At 39.0% G+C, this 16,250-nt stretch overlaps 1 long non-coding RNA gene across 1 annotated transcript; it reads right to left on the reverse strand.

Annotated features, from left to right (window-relative positions):
• Window positions 1-490: 490 nt before the first annotated feature.
• On the reverse strand, window positions 491-15,776 carry LOC140486951 (uncharacterized). Its single transcript, XR_011962679.1, has 3 exons — window positions 15,627-15,776; window positions 12,224-12,372; window positions 491-4,401 (listed from the first exon to the last, which is right to left on the reverse strand). It is a non-coding gene; the product is annotated as an uncharacterized lncRNA (long non-coding RNA).
• Window positions 15,777-16,250: the final 474 nt, after the last annotated feature.

Raw genomic sequence — 16,250 nt, forward strand, 5'->3', positions numbered from 1 at the left:
CTTACGGTGTGGAAACAGACCCTTCGGCCCAACAAGTCCACACCGACCCTCCGAAGAGCAACCCACCCCCCTATATTTACCCCTTCACCTAACACTACGGGCAATTTAGTATGGCCAATTCACCTAACCTGCACATTTTTGGAGTGTGGGAGGAAACCGGAGCACCCGGAGGAAATCCACACAGACACGGGAGAATGTGCAAACTCCACACAGACAGTTGCCTGAGGCGGGAATTGAACAGAGGTCTCTGGCGCTGTGAGACAGCACTGCTAACCACTGTGCCTTAAAGAGAGAACCCTGTCCTTTCCCTTCCAATGAAGGTATTACTTTTGGAAACATGTTACTGAAGCCTTGTTTTGTATTTCAATGTATTAATAACACCCCTTTATGGGTAGCTTATTCTACTTATACATCATGGTAATCATTGTTTACCAATACAGCAATAACAACAAACTTCATTGAATTGAAACATTTTTATTTTTCACCATGACATTTAAAATGGAGATTTCATAGACATGACACTTTAAATATGCATATTAATATACATTGTTGAAATGCAGTACAAGTTATTTTCGCTTTGCCCGATAAAGAAATCAGCTCATTTGGAGAAACGACACATACACGATGACTGAATAACCTCCTTCTGCCCTGTAACAATTCTGTGATTCTGTGCCAGAAAGACTATGTCTGAGACTATTGTTTTTGCGGAAGTTTTGTAATTTTAGATTTGGAAAGGTGGCAAGGGACTGCATGACCACATGGATACGTAATCCATAATTGGCAGAATTCAGATCCTACATCATGATTCACACCTCTGCAATTATTTTCATTGTTTTTTGTTTTGTCAAGTCATTTCATTAAATGTGCATATATAGTTCTAGTGGTACTGTATTCCAAATCCTTGCCCATGTGGTCATTTGTTTGTATGCTTGAGCAATGAATTTTAATTGGTTATTGATTTATGGGTGAGGGATGGTCAAGCTCAACGGTGTTATCACATAATGTCCATCCGCTTGAAGCTTAAATAATTTTTCATATCCTTAGTTCAAGAAAGTTGATGCAAATTGTGGCAAACCCAGCACAGACCAGGGATTAAATGTGAGTCATCTTGGTACCAAACTTACTATAACATCTTTGCATCCCCTAGGTTGAGAGGTTAAATTGTTGTCGGTATATAAACTTTGTTGCTTTGAAAGATTCATTTCCAATCAAATCTTAATCTTAGTAGTTCCATACTTCAGACTAAGTATTTACTTTATTTTAATTTTAATAGACTCCAAAAAGCTAGAGGCAGTTATAGATGACTGTTTTATAAGAGATTTTATTTTAGTAAAAGCGGATATGAATTAGCAATGAGAGCATAAGTTAAAAAAAAATTAGCTTTTGCAATATTTTTCAGCTGACCTAACAGGCAGGCAATGGCTCAGAAATTCTTTCAGTATCATAACCTACCACTCTTTCTGCTATTGTGCTATGTAGTAACCATGATCTGCTCAAGTGTTTTTGTTTTGCCATGTGCAAATGATTGTGACAACATAGATTGAAAACTGTGAAAGTAGTATTTGTTTCAAATCAGATTTATGTTGCACTTCCTGCCTTTATTAAGAACAAAACACAATTGTTCATCAACCTCAAACATCCCCTACAAAATGAAATACATCCCAATTTCCTCTGTGAAATTCTACACCTGCCTTCAGTGTCCTTGGGTTGGGGAGGCGTAAATTCTGCCAAGATTCCCATTCCTCATTACACTTTAGTGACCTCTTTTGGAAAGTGCACATGTTGGGATGTTGGACGAGGACAGATTTAAATTTGGCTGCACTCCACATTCAAAAGGTTTGGCAATGCTCAATAACCAGGCTTATGTTTGACAAATGGCTGTCAGCGCTCAAGGAATCATATTGACTTTTGATGCAATGGGCCACTTGTACTTAAAACATGTAATTTTCCTTGGTTGAGCTCAGTCAATTCAAATGCAAATGGAAACTAAATCATGAAATTATTTATGAATGGTTATGCTTAGTGTCCCTCACAAAGCTTTGAATAATGTTTGAAATTTCAGTTTGAAGAGGTAAAACACATTAAATTAAATCTACATTTCCAATTTTTCCCTCCTCCTGCTTTGATTTCTAGTTACTTAATGTGAATTGTCAGGCTTAGTAATGTACAGGAAATTTTCAAACCTTCAACGTTCCTCTTCTACCACCCACTCCTGACAATATTCTCTTTCATAATCTTTCTACATCCATGTTCTTTGCCTACTTTACAGGTGATCATTTAGAAAATGTACCATTTTCAAGTTATATTTAATGTCACACCAATAAATAAATCTATTACTCAAATTCAGTTTTATGATTAAAAGGCATTTCTATTAAAATCATTGTATCTTATGCACGGTGTTTTCCCACCTTCAATTAAAGTATTTTGTTGAGTGAGATTCATTGCTCATGTAAACATCCTTTCGTCACCTCATTAATCATCAATTGTATTCTTGGGAACCTTTCTCAGGTATTTATACAGTCAGAGAGGCATAAATGCTCACCATAGCCGGGATCTTCTATCACTCACTCTGCTAGTGCAATATCTAAAACTCAGCTATGAACGATTCAGATGATGAAAGTCAGGAATGACCCTTCACAATGTGGTGCTTAAGCCTCTACATTCAGGACTTAGCCCAAAGGAAAGGAAAGCTCAACTCCCATTTCCTTGGCAGAGAATTGGGCACCTTGATGGACAGGAGGATAGTACTTTTTGTGGCTGAAGACTACAGGAGGCCACACTACCAGACCACACCAGACAAATCACAATTTGCCTCGGTGCTGTGTCCAAGGTGAAAACGGATGCCTAGCATTGCAGGAAGAATGTTAGTGCACTTCTGTACCTTATATTTGGCTGACTGTGACAGATCTCCTGACTGACCATAGTCCCCCTTCACTCAACAAAGGATTGCTCCCTTTTGTCTTTCAAAGATAGCCATTTTCTTAAAGCTGCTTGTTACACAAATTGAAGGTGTGGCATTGACGTAGCATGGTGCTGTACAGTGATATGTCTGTTCCCTTGACTAATCAGTGCCCCCAGCTGTGACAAGTTGCCTTTCTCCTTCTGCACTGCAAACAACAGATGCTGACAGCTTGTAACTGAGCCCTAAAGACCCTACACATTGTGTAAGCAATATGACTCAGAGGCTGACAGCCTGTAAGTCAGTACTGAAGTTACTCAGTGTGTATTAAGAAAGCAATATGAAGTATGCAGAGGTTGGTAAACTTCAAGTAAGTGAGTTAATGCTAAGAAAGAAAGCTAAGACCCACAAGTTGCATTCTGTGCAGTTGCATGAGATGAGTATATATTCATGTGTTCAAAGCGATCTGTCAGAAGAGTGCAAGTCATTAGTGTTACTGAGCTTCAAACTGCTGCAGGGTTGAAGTTACGTAAAAGTTAGTGTGAAAACAGGCAGACGATGTGGTTAGGCTGGTGAATTTCTGATTCTGACTTGCATAAACAAAGGGCCAATGATGGCCAGGACAAACATTTGATGAACTGCATCCAACAGGTAACAGTTCCGAAATATGTACGTTAGGAAATTCATATCTCTAGCTTCTCAGGGAAGGAGAATGGAATTGGAAGTGGTCAATGAATATAGTGAGTTGGGGCTTTGACAAAGTGTGAGTTCATGGAAATAAGGTAGTTGCCTCTCAACGGTAAGATTCTGAAGTTGCCATTTAAGGCTTGAGGGTAAAATCAGAAAAAAAGTTCTTGTCGTTGATATTCATTTTTTTTCTTAAATTCACCATATTTTCCTTCCTTTCATGCAGTTGCTCATGCCACACCAGGGAGGGGGAAAAATCCATATGTTTCACTATATTATTTGATCTTACTATTATGTTGCATGCAAAGGAGCATATTTTTGTTCCAATAAATGATTTTTCACATTTGCAGCCCCAGCCATATAACATGGTTCATGAGTTCTGTCATTAAGATTAATGAAACGACAGTATTAAGTGTTTGTTATATGAATGCATGGAAGAAACAAAGTAAAAGGATACTTGTTAATATTCCACCATAAATTGAACATATTATTAGAACAAGTGAGTTTGAGAAGTTTTTTTTTCAAATAGTAATATCATGCATAATTATGAATTCAAGAAGCCATGGTGTCCTACCCTACACATGTAGACAGGGGATAGTTATGTCTAACTAATTTTATTATTTGAGTCCTTTAAATAATGTCAGCATTTCACTGTCTAAAATTGGCCTTGATGCATCTTCAATAATTAAGCACTGGACGGTACTTGCTGAACAGGACTTTCAATTGGTACGACAGGTTTCTTTTTGTTATCTTCATGATAGCTTTGCATCAGCTTTTTTTTGCTTTCAAGTCTTTGGTTCCATTCTTTGATGAGTCTGCAAGTGGAACACATTACACCTTGCTCAGTATGTTTTACGTGTATATTCTTGACTGTTTTGCAATTATTTAAGGAAAGTTATTGCTTCTCTTGATCAACGTTAAATCTAACCATTAAAATAATTAGCTTTTATTCAGATTGTTAAGTATATGGTAATAGTTAGGTCATCATTACAAGTCTCTCTGATTTTAATTTATACTCAATAGAAAGAAGCATTAGCCAAGCAAAACAACAGACAACTGATCTGACCCCTTCAACTAAAGTTGGAATTATTTATTCTTTGTTTACTTTTCCTGTATTTGTCATAATTTAAAAGATATTACCAAAATGTTTTAAGCCTGTAGAGTTACATGCTTTTCTCTTTCTTACTTTGCTATTCTTCCTTCATCTTCAGCTGCTGATACCTTCCTGAGCAATTGTCAGCTTACCTAGCTTCTAACCAGGGCTACCGAAATTAACTATGGTGCACAAAGCACTTAAGTCAGCATTACTTCAAACTGGAATCTTTCTGGTTCTTATAATTTAGATACTCATTGTATTAGCTAACCAGACCGATACAGAAGCAAATATCCAAGAAAGTCATACAAATCACACTAACTCCCATAAAACTTTATTGCATGCTACTTCAGATTACTGTTGAATTGAAAGCAATTAGCATTTGGTTTCACTGTGAGCCACATGCCTTGTTTGACAGATCTAATCATCAGCAGGCATAAATAATGCTTTTAATCTGAGTGTAAACAAATGTTAAATATAAATATAGTTTATGGTTTTAAAGGCTGTCATTAAACCAAGACACAATCTGACGTAATTCAAACTAATTACTGAAAATCAGAAGAATCCTGATCAGAAGAAGGGCACAAACATTATTTGGAGTTCATTTTCTACACTCACAGTAAACCCTTCCCCACTTTCCCCTCACCTGCAAACCTACCAGAAACAGGCACCAACTATCTCTACGTTAACGCTGAATCTTACTTTTCTTTGACTAAGTGTGAGTTGCAGTTCCTGGAGGGATTTCTGCCACAAAGCTTAGTGTGTTTTCTCACTGTATCTTACCAAGCTCTCCTTGTTAACAACCTACCCCCAGCTCGTGTAGTGTTTCTCACAGCTGAACTGGCCCCATCTTACCATGCACAGTTCCCAGAATAACTTGTGGTTAGACCAGGAGCTGAAAGACCAGGAACTTTTGTGCCTGTGCCATGTTTGAAAGGCCATTGTGCACGCAGATAAGTGTTCGCAATTGTCATGCATCATCAAAGACATAGTACAGCAGGCCTGAAGCCACGCTGCCCATGGCACATGGCTAACACTCCATCACACATACAACCTCATCATCTCACCCCACTGTGTCACCACTACATCCCTTCTGAAGATCTTTAAGTTAACACTACCTGTCCCCACTGAAAATCTACAATTTGTCTTTGTCCAGGAAGGAAACATCACACATAGGTAAGCAATCAGACAAATACAAGCTCGAAAAGAAAATGAAGAACAGCAAATGCAGAAAATCTGAAACAAAAACAGGAAGTCAGCAGGTCTAGCAGCATCTGTGGAGAGAAGGTAGAGTTAACATTTCAGGTCCAGTGGCACTGCTTCAGGAACACAAACAAATACAAACATGAGTTTTTATTTACGGAAAGGAAAAATGAGTGCAAACAAAACCATTGGAGGCTGAAGTTTGCCCTGACAATGCAAACCAAATTTCAGCAACATGACTAATTTTACATTCTACTATTGCCTGCTTTACCCAGCTCTCATTTTCTGGAACAGGTGTCAATCAGATCCTTTCTGGCTTGTAGCATCCAATACAAGCTAAGCTCTGTCATTGGAAAAGGGGAGCTTCCTCATCCTCTCCAATAACCTCACCCCCTTCCTTGGAAGACAGCTCCTGTTCCCTCAGTTCCTTGGCATCTGTCACATAGCCTCATTGTCTGCTCCAGTTATGCAAAGCACAGCACACTAGGATGAAGCAATACACTGTTTCTGAACAATACAGAAGAGACCTAGTGCAAGCAGTGGAACTGCGCCTTCAGCAGGCTTTTCATCTACTCTATCACGGCTCTGATCGAAGCATGAGCAGCATTATACCTGTGTCCTGCATAGTCAGGGGAGTTGTGAACAGTGTCATCAGCCATGGTCGGTCTTGTCCCTCAGTGACCAACCTTGTAGAGCACTTGGACCTTTAAATAGACCAGGTACCAACAAGTAAGATTAGAGTGGTGTTGGAAAAGCACAGCAGGTCAGGCAGCATCCAAGGAGCAGGAAAATTGTTTGAAGGGCTTTTACCTGACCTGCTGTGTTTTTCAGCACCACTCTAATCTTGACTCTAATCTCCAGCATCTGCAGTACCACTTCCACCAACAAGTAAGAGTTATAGCAGCTGCTGGGGTAGCGGGCACACATCTCCACAAATTGGTAATGGTGAGCACACCAGCACATTAATGGAATTGAACCCCTTCATGTCGATGAATTCCATAGTGGTTTGATATAGCCCTGTCAAATGGCAAATGTATGCAGTCAATGGCACCCTATACAAAATCATACTGCTGGGGCTACAACAATAATCCCACCTTGAGGGAACAAAATGAACCAGTGTGTTCTTGCACAGATGGCATCGGTCACAGTTCTGATGCATTTGTAGATACACAACTAATAGATCCCACACAGGTCATCCATCACTCCCTAGAAGGAGCCAATCACACTGAAGTTCAAAGCATCTGTCGCCTTCTCTTTCATCTACAGATGCTTAACAAAGGATATGAGTAAAGCAGAACATGCTATTGAGTTGGATGATCAGATAAGATGGTTGTTCATAACAAACACCAGAGCAGGCTTGAAACACCGAATGGCCTACTCTTGCTTCTTTTTTTAATGTTGCAATGTTTGTCAGTGTCTTCAATGCAGAACATCATTATATTTACATGACAGATCATGAAAAGATGATATGCGCCTCCTACAGAACACTTGGAAGTTATAAGAATTATGGATTACCTTCTGTACCAGCATTGCTGCTAACCGTTGACATTACTGAGGTGCCTTGTTTGATTTGCAAGTGCCAACGATATGTTGCAAATTACCTTTGACCTGGGCATCAAAATGGTTGCGACTTGTTACGCTTTGTAAATGGCTGCATCATATATTTGTTTTTTCAATGTTCTCACATCCAGCAAAATGGATCCTGTATTTTCACCCGTTAAACTGACACTGACTCCACTCACCTAGCATTGTCCCAGCCATTTTCTAGTGGCAATTCCAATCTAAAGAAGATAAAGGGATGACATGGAATGCCCTAGTCACTAGGTTTGCTTCCCTTCCATCATAACCAACCTCCTCAAGCATTCATAAATTCCTTTACCTTGCACCACCTCAAAGCTGATATCCATCTATTCGCACTCCTATGATGAACCACCACATTGAATTTTACCTCCAACTGTCCTCCACAACCCTGAACTCCAGCATTACATCTTTGTGATGTCTGCTCTGCCTCTCTATGCCCTCCTCCTATGGAGGTCATGGTGGTAATTACTGTCTCCAAACACCCCCACTCCCCCCTGTAGCCTACTATGCCTTGTTCTGCATAAGACCAATATACCTTGTGAACATCCTTTACCCCAGCTCTGTAAATGCAATTGCATTCTACACGCTCCCACCACTCCTGTCCCCCCATCCTTCTCTCCCCCCCCCCCCCCTCCACCGCTCCCCACAATCTCATCCCATTCGGCAGTAATCTCCTCATTATTGCTGCAGGCCCCACTTCCACTCACATTAATGATCATCAGACAGATCCCCAGAACTATATTCGGCCCAGACTTCTGACATCAATGAACAACTCCTAAACATAACTGAACAGACCGCTGTGCTTGTAGCTTCTGACTGACATTGAACTGTTCTCCCACAGTGTGAGTCTATGCCTCCTAAGTGATGCACCAGCGTATTGGAGAGGTGCCGTGATGGTTTTGAGGGGGTGACAGACAACTGTGCCAAGATCTGTGGATATGTGCAGCAGGAACCAATTGGTTGTGCCCTGAGGTGCTGTTTGATCATGCACAACAGGAGGTCTTTTGAAGCATGTGATGAACTGAATCAGCCAAGTACCAGTGCAGATTTTCACACTGAGGATTCTCAATGTCTAAAATGCTTGCTGAGTTTAAATTAGGAAGTTGAATATTAATGAAGTAAAATGTGCTGATAACAGGCTTTAATAATCAATAAACTTCCTTTATTGGCAGCTCACTGCTGTCCAGCAAGATGCTTGCCATGCAGATTGTCAAAAGCATAAAAGATTAAGCAAGATGTTCCCGATGTCTGACTGGACTTTTTGTCTGATTCTGCCACAAATTTTGCCAGAGCCCAGATTCTATTCCCAGTGTCAGAGAGGTGATGGTGGATTCAATCACATTCCAGATTAACAGGGAAAATGTTCAAGTAATAACTTGAATGCCACTCACCATCCAATTATTGAGGCCATACTTGGAGTATTGTGTGTGCTTTTGGCCACCTTATTATAGGAAGGATGTTATTAAACTGGATAAAGTGCAGAAGAAATTTACAAGGAGTTGCCTGCTCTCAATGGGCTGAGTTATAGGGAGAGGTTGGGTAAGCTAGAAAAAATTCTTTAAAGCCTAGGAGACTGAGGGGGGACCTTATAGAGGTGTATAAGATTATGAGAGGCATGGATAGGGTGAATGCACTCTGTCCTTTTCCCAGTGTTGGGGATTCAAGTACTAAAGGGCATCAGTTTAAGGTTAGAGGGTAAAGAATAAAAGGGAATCTGTGGGGCACCTTTTTTTACACAGAGGGTGGTACGCATATGGAATGAGCTGCCAGTGGAAGTGGTTGAGGCAGATACATTAACAACATTTAAAAGGCATTTGGACAAATACATGGCTAGGAAAGAATTAGAAAGATGTGGGTTAAGTGCAGGGAAATGTGGTTAGTGCGAATTTTGGTTGGCATAGACCGGTTTGGGCCAAGGGACCTGTCTCCATGCTGTAGGCCTCTCTGACTCGAATTAAGAACAAATAAAGGGCTCTTGAAGCTGGAAGGCCAATCAGAACCCTTCAAGAAAGAGCAGCAGGCTGTAAAAAGAGCACCCTCTCTACAATCTTATCAAACATGTTAGAAAATAGGCAGTCATCTACCTCCCCCCCGCCCAAACCACCACCACCATCATCCCCCCCAACCACCCCCGCCCCCTGTCCCACCCAAGTTGAGGTGAAGGGGTGTCCCTCTAGAAGATGGCCTGTGGTTATGCTAAAAGCATTAGAACATTTGAAACTAGGGCAGGAGAACCATTTGGTTCTTTGAGACTACTCTGCTATTCAATGACTATGGTTGATCTTGGGTTTCAATTTCAGTTTTCCATCCACTCTGTATACACCTTTAATTGCGAAAGGACCAAAAATCAGTCTATCTCAACATTAAATATGTTCAATTATAGTGTGTTAACAATGTTCTGGAACAGAAAATTCCCAAAGTTCACAACCCCTTGAGTGAAGACATTTCTTCTCACCTCAGTTCTAAATGATCAGTGACTTTTACTGAGACTCTACCCTTTTTTCTAGATTCCTCAGCCAGGGACATCAGCTTCTCAATATCTACTCTTTCAAATCTTCATCATCTCAAATGTCACAATAAGATTACCTTTCAATCATCTACACATCACAGAGTATAGACACTATTTAATCAGCCTCTCATCTTAGAACAGTTCTTTGATCCCAGGGACCCACCTAGTGAAAATTCACTGCCTACAAGGAACATATATCCTGCCTTAAATATGAAGTTCAAAACTGCACACAGCATTCCAGTTCTGGTCTTAGTGACATCCCATTAAATTATAGCAAGTCCTCATTATTCTTGTACGCCAATCACCTGGAAATAAAGGATAACATGCCATTTGCTTTCCTAATTGATTTTGGACCTGCATGCAGACATTTTGTTTTACAAATACAGCCAAATTGCTGTGATCATCAACAGTTACTGGTTTCATGTATTTTATGCATTTCTATTTTTACAATCAATTTTCATACTTCTCCACATTATATTGCATCTGCTACTTGTGCATATCTTTTTGCACTCTCCTTGTGTTCATCTTACAACTTGAATTGTCACCTAGCTTTGAAAATCAGCAAATTTAGTTAAATTATTCCCTAATTCATTAACGTAGACTGTAAATCTTATGTGCTAACCTTATGTACTGCACTTACGACATTCTTAAAAACTGTAATAATTTTGTTAAATAGCACTTCCCTTTCAAAAACAATGCTAACTTGTGTTTTTCAACATATATTGTCAATATTTCCTGAATAGTAGATTCCTGTACTTACCCATTGACTGATTTCAGACTCAATGGCATGTAGTTCTGTGTTTTCTCTCCCTATCCTTTCCTGAATTATAGTTTTACATTCTCTAACTTCCACTCTGACGGGACCATTTTAGAATCCGCAGAATTTTGAAAAATTAAAACCAACATATCCACTATCTCTGTAACTCTTTCATATTTATAATTAAGGATATATGTCATTAGGCTCTAAGGTTTTCTGTTTTGCTCCACCTTGTTCTTTGTCCATGGAAATTGATGCACGAATTATTAAGCAGATGTGCTTGAAGGCGAAAGTGAGCATTGCAGATACTAGAAATTAGAATCAAGAGTGTGCTGCTGGAAAAGCACAGCAGGTCAGGCAGCATCCGAGGTATAGGAAAATTGACGTTTCAGGCAGAAGCCCCTCATCAGGAAAAGCAGCACACTCAGGTTTGCTTATAGGCATGTAAACCGATTTGATACATTTTCACTCCTGCCTGTCCCAGTACAATGACTACATTTCTAGCAATGGCTACACTTTCCTCTCCTGCACTGTCATAGAGTCATAGAGTCATAGAGTTGCACAGCATGGAAACAGACCCTTCGGTCCAACACGTCCATGCCGACCTGACATCCCAACCCAATCTAGTCCCACCTGCCAGCACCCGGCCCATATCCCTCCAAACCCTTCCTATTCATATACCCATCAAAATGCCTCTTAAATGTTGCAATTGTACCAGCCTCCACCACATCCTCTGGCAGCTCATTCCATACACGTACCACCTTCTGCGTGAAAAAGTTGCCCCGTAGGTCTCTTTTATATCTTTCCCCTCTCACCCTAAACCTATGCCCTCTAGTTCTGGACTCCCTGACCCCAGGGAAAAGACTTTGCCTATTTATGCTATCCATACCCCTCATAATTTTGTAAACCTCTATAAGATCACCCCTCAGCCTCCAATGCTCCAGGGAAAACAGCCCCAGCCTGTTCAGCCTCCCCCTGTAGCTCAAATCCTCCAACCCTGGCAACATCCTTGTAAATCTTCTCTGAACCCTTTCAAGTTTCACAACATCTTGCTTGTTCAGAGTTGAAGGAATCAATCCAATAAACAATTATTCAACTTAGTAACTAAAAAGTCATTATTTAAGGGGAAAAAAATAAATAAGTATCTCAGGAATAAATCAGCTTTAAAAATGCTGTTTTCATCATTTTTCAGGGTTACTACAACTCCTCTGCCAAAGTTGCAGGTAGCTGAACAGAAGAACAAATGCACAAATGTATCCCGAAGGATATGAATCCATTAATTATCTATCCATTGCACTATACTTAAATGTTCCAGTCAATCCAGTCACTTGTTGTTTGTTTTCATTATATCATGTCAATATAAACTCTAAATAATCATGTATAAATCAGAGAAACAAACAACCCTTTCAGTGGTATGATGTGACACATCTTCTAGACTTCAAACCTGTGCTGTCTTGAATATCAATTCATTTGCAAAATAATCATAGAACACACCTACTAAGGGCACTCTTATTCAACCTGATCTTTTCCTGCTCCATCCACTCCGTCTGCTTTTCAATTCTCTTCTCCCAGATAGCTTTCAGATCATACTTGGAGCCAGCTGATCTCTCTCGATTCGACAAATATGACAAACTATCCATTTCCTAGAAGAAATAAGGACACAGTGACAGGAGTTCGTTGTTTTTACAGCAGTAGGTGCAGATTTTCTCGAGTTCAACTAACATTTTGATTCTAATGTTTATCACTTTAAGGAATTATGTGTTGAAAATTATTCACTTTTTACACCAAGTGACTCAGCATTACTCCAAGTGAAATCAGTCGCAACTTAGAATAGTATCTTTCACTATTATAAAAGCTTATCTTTGATATGTGCAGTCTTTTTAATGTGTATGATCCCTGGTTCTGCAGGCGGTAATGAACCTGATTTTTGTTTTGCCTTTTGGTTTACCTTTGCTGTATTCACATAGCACTTTTCATAGAATCATAGAATTTTACAGTACAGAAGGAGACCATTCAATTCATTGTATTCCTGATGAAGGCTTTTGCCCAAAACGCCGAATTTCCTGCTCCTCAGATGCTGCCTGAACTTTTATGCTTTTCCAGCACCACTAATCCAGAATCTGGTTTCCAGCATCTGCAGTCATTGTTTTTACTTAATTCAATCTGTCTGTACTAGCTATCAAAAGAGCTACCCAACTAGTTCCACTCTCCAGCCCTATATCTGCAGCCCTTTAACTTCATCAATTTCAAATATATATCCAGCCCTCTTGTGAAACCTCTTATGGAATCCAGCTCCACCGTTCTCCCAGCTAGCGCATTCACAATCTTAACAACTTTCTGAGTAAAGAAGTTTCACCTCATCCCACTCCTGGTTCTCTTGCTGACAATCTTGAAATTGTGACCCCGAGTTACTGACATACCAACTAGTTGAAATGAATATCTTTCTTTCCTCTATCAGATGTGTTCGTAATTTTGTACATCTCAGCAGAGTTACCTTTTAATCTTCTCTGCTCCAAGAAGAATAAGCCAAATATCTAATCGTTCCTTGTATTTAAAATCCTTCATACCTGGTATCGTTCTAGTAAAGATCCTTTAAACTCTTTTCCGAGCTCCAACATCCTTCCTTAAATTAGATACCCAGAACTGAACACAAAACTTCAAATGTGGTCTGGCCAATGATTTTTAGAAGTGTAGCATCACTTCCTTGCTTTTATACTCTATGCCTCTATTTATACACCCAAAGATCCAATAGATCTTAACAACAATTTCAGCTTGCCTAATCCATCTGCGGAGAATCATTTACATAAACCATGAAGTCCCTCTGCTCTTGTACTCCCCTCAAAGTTATACCATTGAACCTGTCCCTCCATGTTTCTTCTATCAAAATGCATTGCCTTACATTTCTCTTCATTGAAAACTATTTGCCAGGTGTCTGCCCATTTGACCAACTTATCAATAACCCTCTGAAGTCACTTAACATCATTCTAGCGATTCACTATTCTCCCTAGTTCAATATCACCTAAAAACTTAGAGATTTTTCCCTTAGCACCCATCTCCAAATCATTTATATAAATCAGAAAAAGCAAAGGTCCCAACACCAAGAGGGGAACACCACTTTCAACTTGTCGCCAAACTGAGAAATGCCTATCTATACCTCCCCTCTGTTTTCTTAGCTATCTTCTAATCCATGCTGCCAAGGACCCATCAATCCAAAATATTTCTAATTTGCTAACTAATTTGCCATGTTGCACTGTACCAAATGCGGTCAGAAAAGTCCTAATATGTAACATCCATAGCACTACCCTCATTCACTGCTTGTGCCACCTCATCAAAAGACTCAATTAAGTTTGTCAGACATGATCTGCCCCTGACAAAAAATACGTTGACTGTCTGGAATGAACTTATTTTTCTCCATGTGCATATTTACTATATCCCATATTACAACATTCATCAGTTTTCCCACTATTGATATCAAGCTGACAAGACTGTAACTTCCTTTTGCATATTTCAGTGTTTATATTGCTTAACCTTTTTATCATCAATTTACACAGCAAAATGGCAGAAAATGTAGAAAGAGGAGGCCCCAAAATACTTTTTCTTACTTTAAAGAGATTTGCCAAATGAACCTTCTAATTCCTCCTTTGTAGATTCACTATCTAATTCCACTTTCCATAATCTATCTTTATGTCACCTCCTTGTCCCTTCCAACTTCAGTTGGGTTGCTGGTATTTGTGAAAATCTCCATGTTGCCCATGGGAACATTCCCAGACTTTGAATAGTTAATATTTCTTCCAACTTCTTAACCATCAGATCTATTCTTTCTACTTGTGTTCCTGCATGATCCATTCTTGAAAATTAATAAAATTACCCCAGATGGCAAAGATTTACTTGAAATGTCCCTATCTTTTTCCACTATTTTACTCCTGTCCTCCAGGTTCCCTCCTTTTTAAAAATGTAGTACCACTAGCAGAAGGTACATCACAGTCAACCCAATCCTAATTTATCCTGATGTTTCATATGTATCCTCAGTAGTTGGATAAAAATCAGAAATAGGGACATTGCTCTCTTTGCCTGTGGATAATGTAGAAACAATGAGGACAACTCCAACATACCAGCTGCTACCATACCAACATCAGTTAAAGCAGCACAGATCACTGACTAAAACTGACTCCCTAGTAGTTTATGTGGCCCACTGCCTTAGCTAACTGATATTTAAATTATAAATGATGTATGAGCAAATTGCAATTTAGGCTTGAGTTCAATTAATCACATTCTTTGCAGGTGTAGTGCCAATGATTTTTATTTGTTACTATGAACAACAACTGTATTTTTAAAAAATATATTCATTCTCAGATCCAGTAATTATAATTGCTACTACTGATCATCATAAAGGTTAAAGTAACCATTATAACTTAAACTTAATTCAGTTAAAATTTTTAGAAATTACAGTACTTCAAAACATTTTACATTTTGTAAGAATGACACAAATATATAATTTGGAACACATTTTGCTGAAGTATTTCATGTATTTATAACTCTCAATTTGGATTGCTACATGATTTAATGTACATCGTTCCTAGAACTTTGATGGATTTAATATGATGAAAGATTGGTTTAAATCAGGATAGACTTCCAGCTGAGAATATTTGGCAGTCATATGTAAAACACGCACTTAATTTCAGCACGTTATTCAAAGATTTCCTCACATCATACCAACTTAGTCAGTTTAAATTGTTGGAAACCATTGTAACTTACTATGAACACGTCCAAACATTTAAAGACAAAAACACGTTTTCAAAGCAATATAATGAGATCTGTGAAACAACTCAGCCATTTGGGAATTGTTTTAACACCATTAGAGAAATAAAAATAACATTTTAAAACACAATTCACTTACCAGAAGTGAATTCCTTTCCTCTCCAATAAAATGATTATTCCTCAAACTGGCAATATTGATCTGCTTAGAGATGTAACCAGAGTGAGTAGTGGGGAACTTACACAAGCAACATTTCTTTATGTTGGGTATCTGCCTTGTTTATATGGGAGCTGGTGACAAGTCTATTTTGAATGCAGATCTTGGATCAGAGGGCTTCTATCATTCCATGCATTTTGTAGCATAGTATGTGTGATGACATTATAGGCTGTAAGTTCCAGAAACATCGCCCATGGTGTGGGAATAGTTGCTGGCAGGTGTCATAAGACTCCTGCAAGCCAATCATAACTTGGCACAGACGAAATGGATTTTTCTTTGAAAAGCACATCATTCACTTTCATACAGCATTCATGGGACTTGCTCAATTTGCTTTTGGCCCTAACAAGAACTGTAAGTGTGAATTAGCCAGTGCAACAATTCATGATGCAGTATTATATTAGCTGGAAATTGGCAGAGAAAATAAATTTGATTCTTGACTCGTGGTAAATTCAAATAAAACTTCAGAACTTAACTGTTAAATGTCACAGGGTTACTCATTAAAGTACTGCAATAGCATCCTTGCATGTGTCAAATAATGTAGAATCAAAT

The sequence above is a fragment of the Chiloscyllium punctatum genome, chromosome 2 (genome assembly GCF_047496795.1).
Source record: "Chiloscyllium punctatum isolate Juve2018m chromosome 2, sChiPun1.3, whole genome shotgun sequence".
NCBI lineage: Eukaryota > Metazoa > Chordata > Chondrichthyes > Orectolobiformes > Hemiscylliidae > Chiloscyllium > Chiloscyllium punctatum.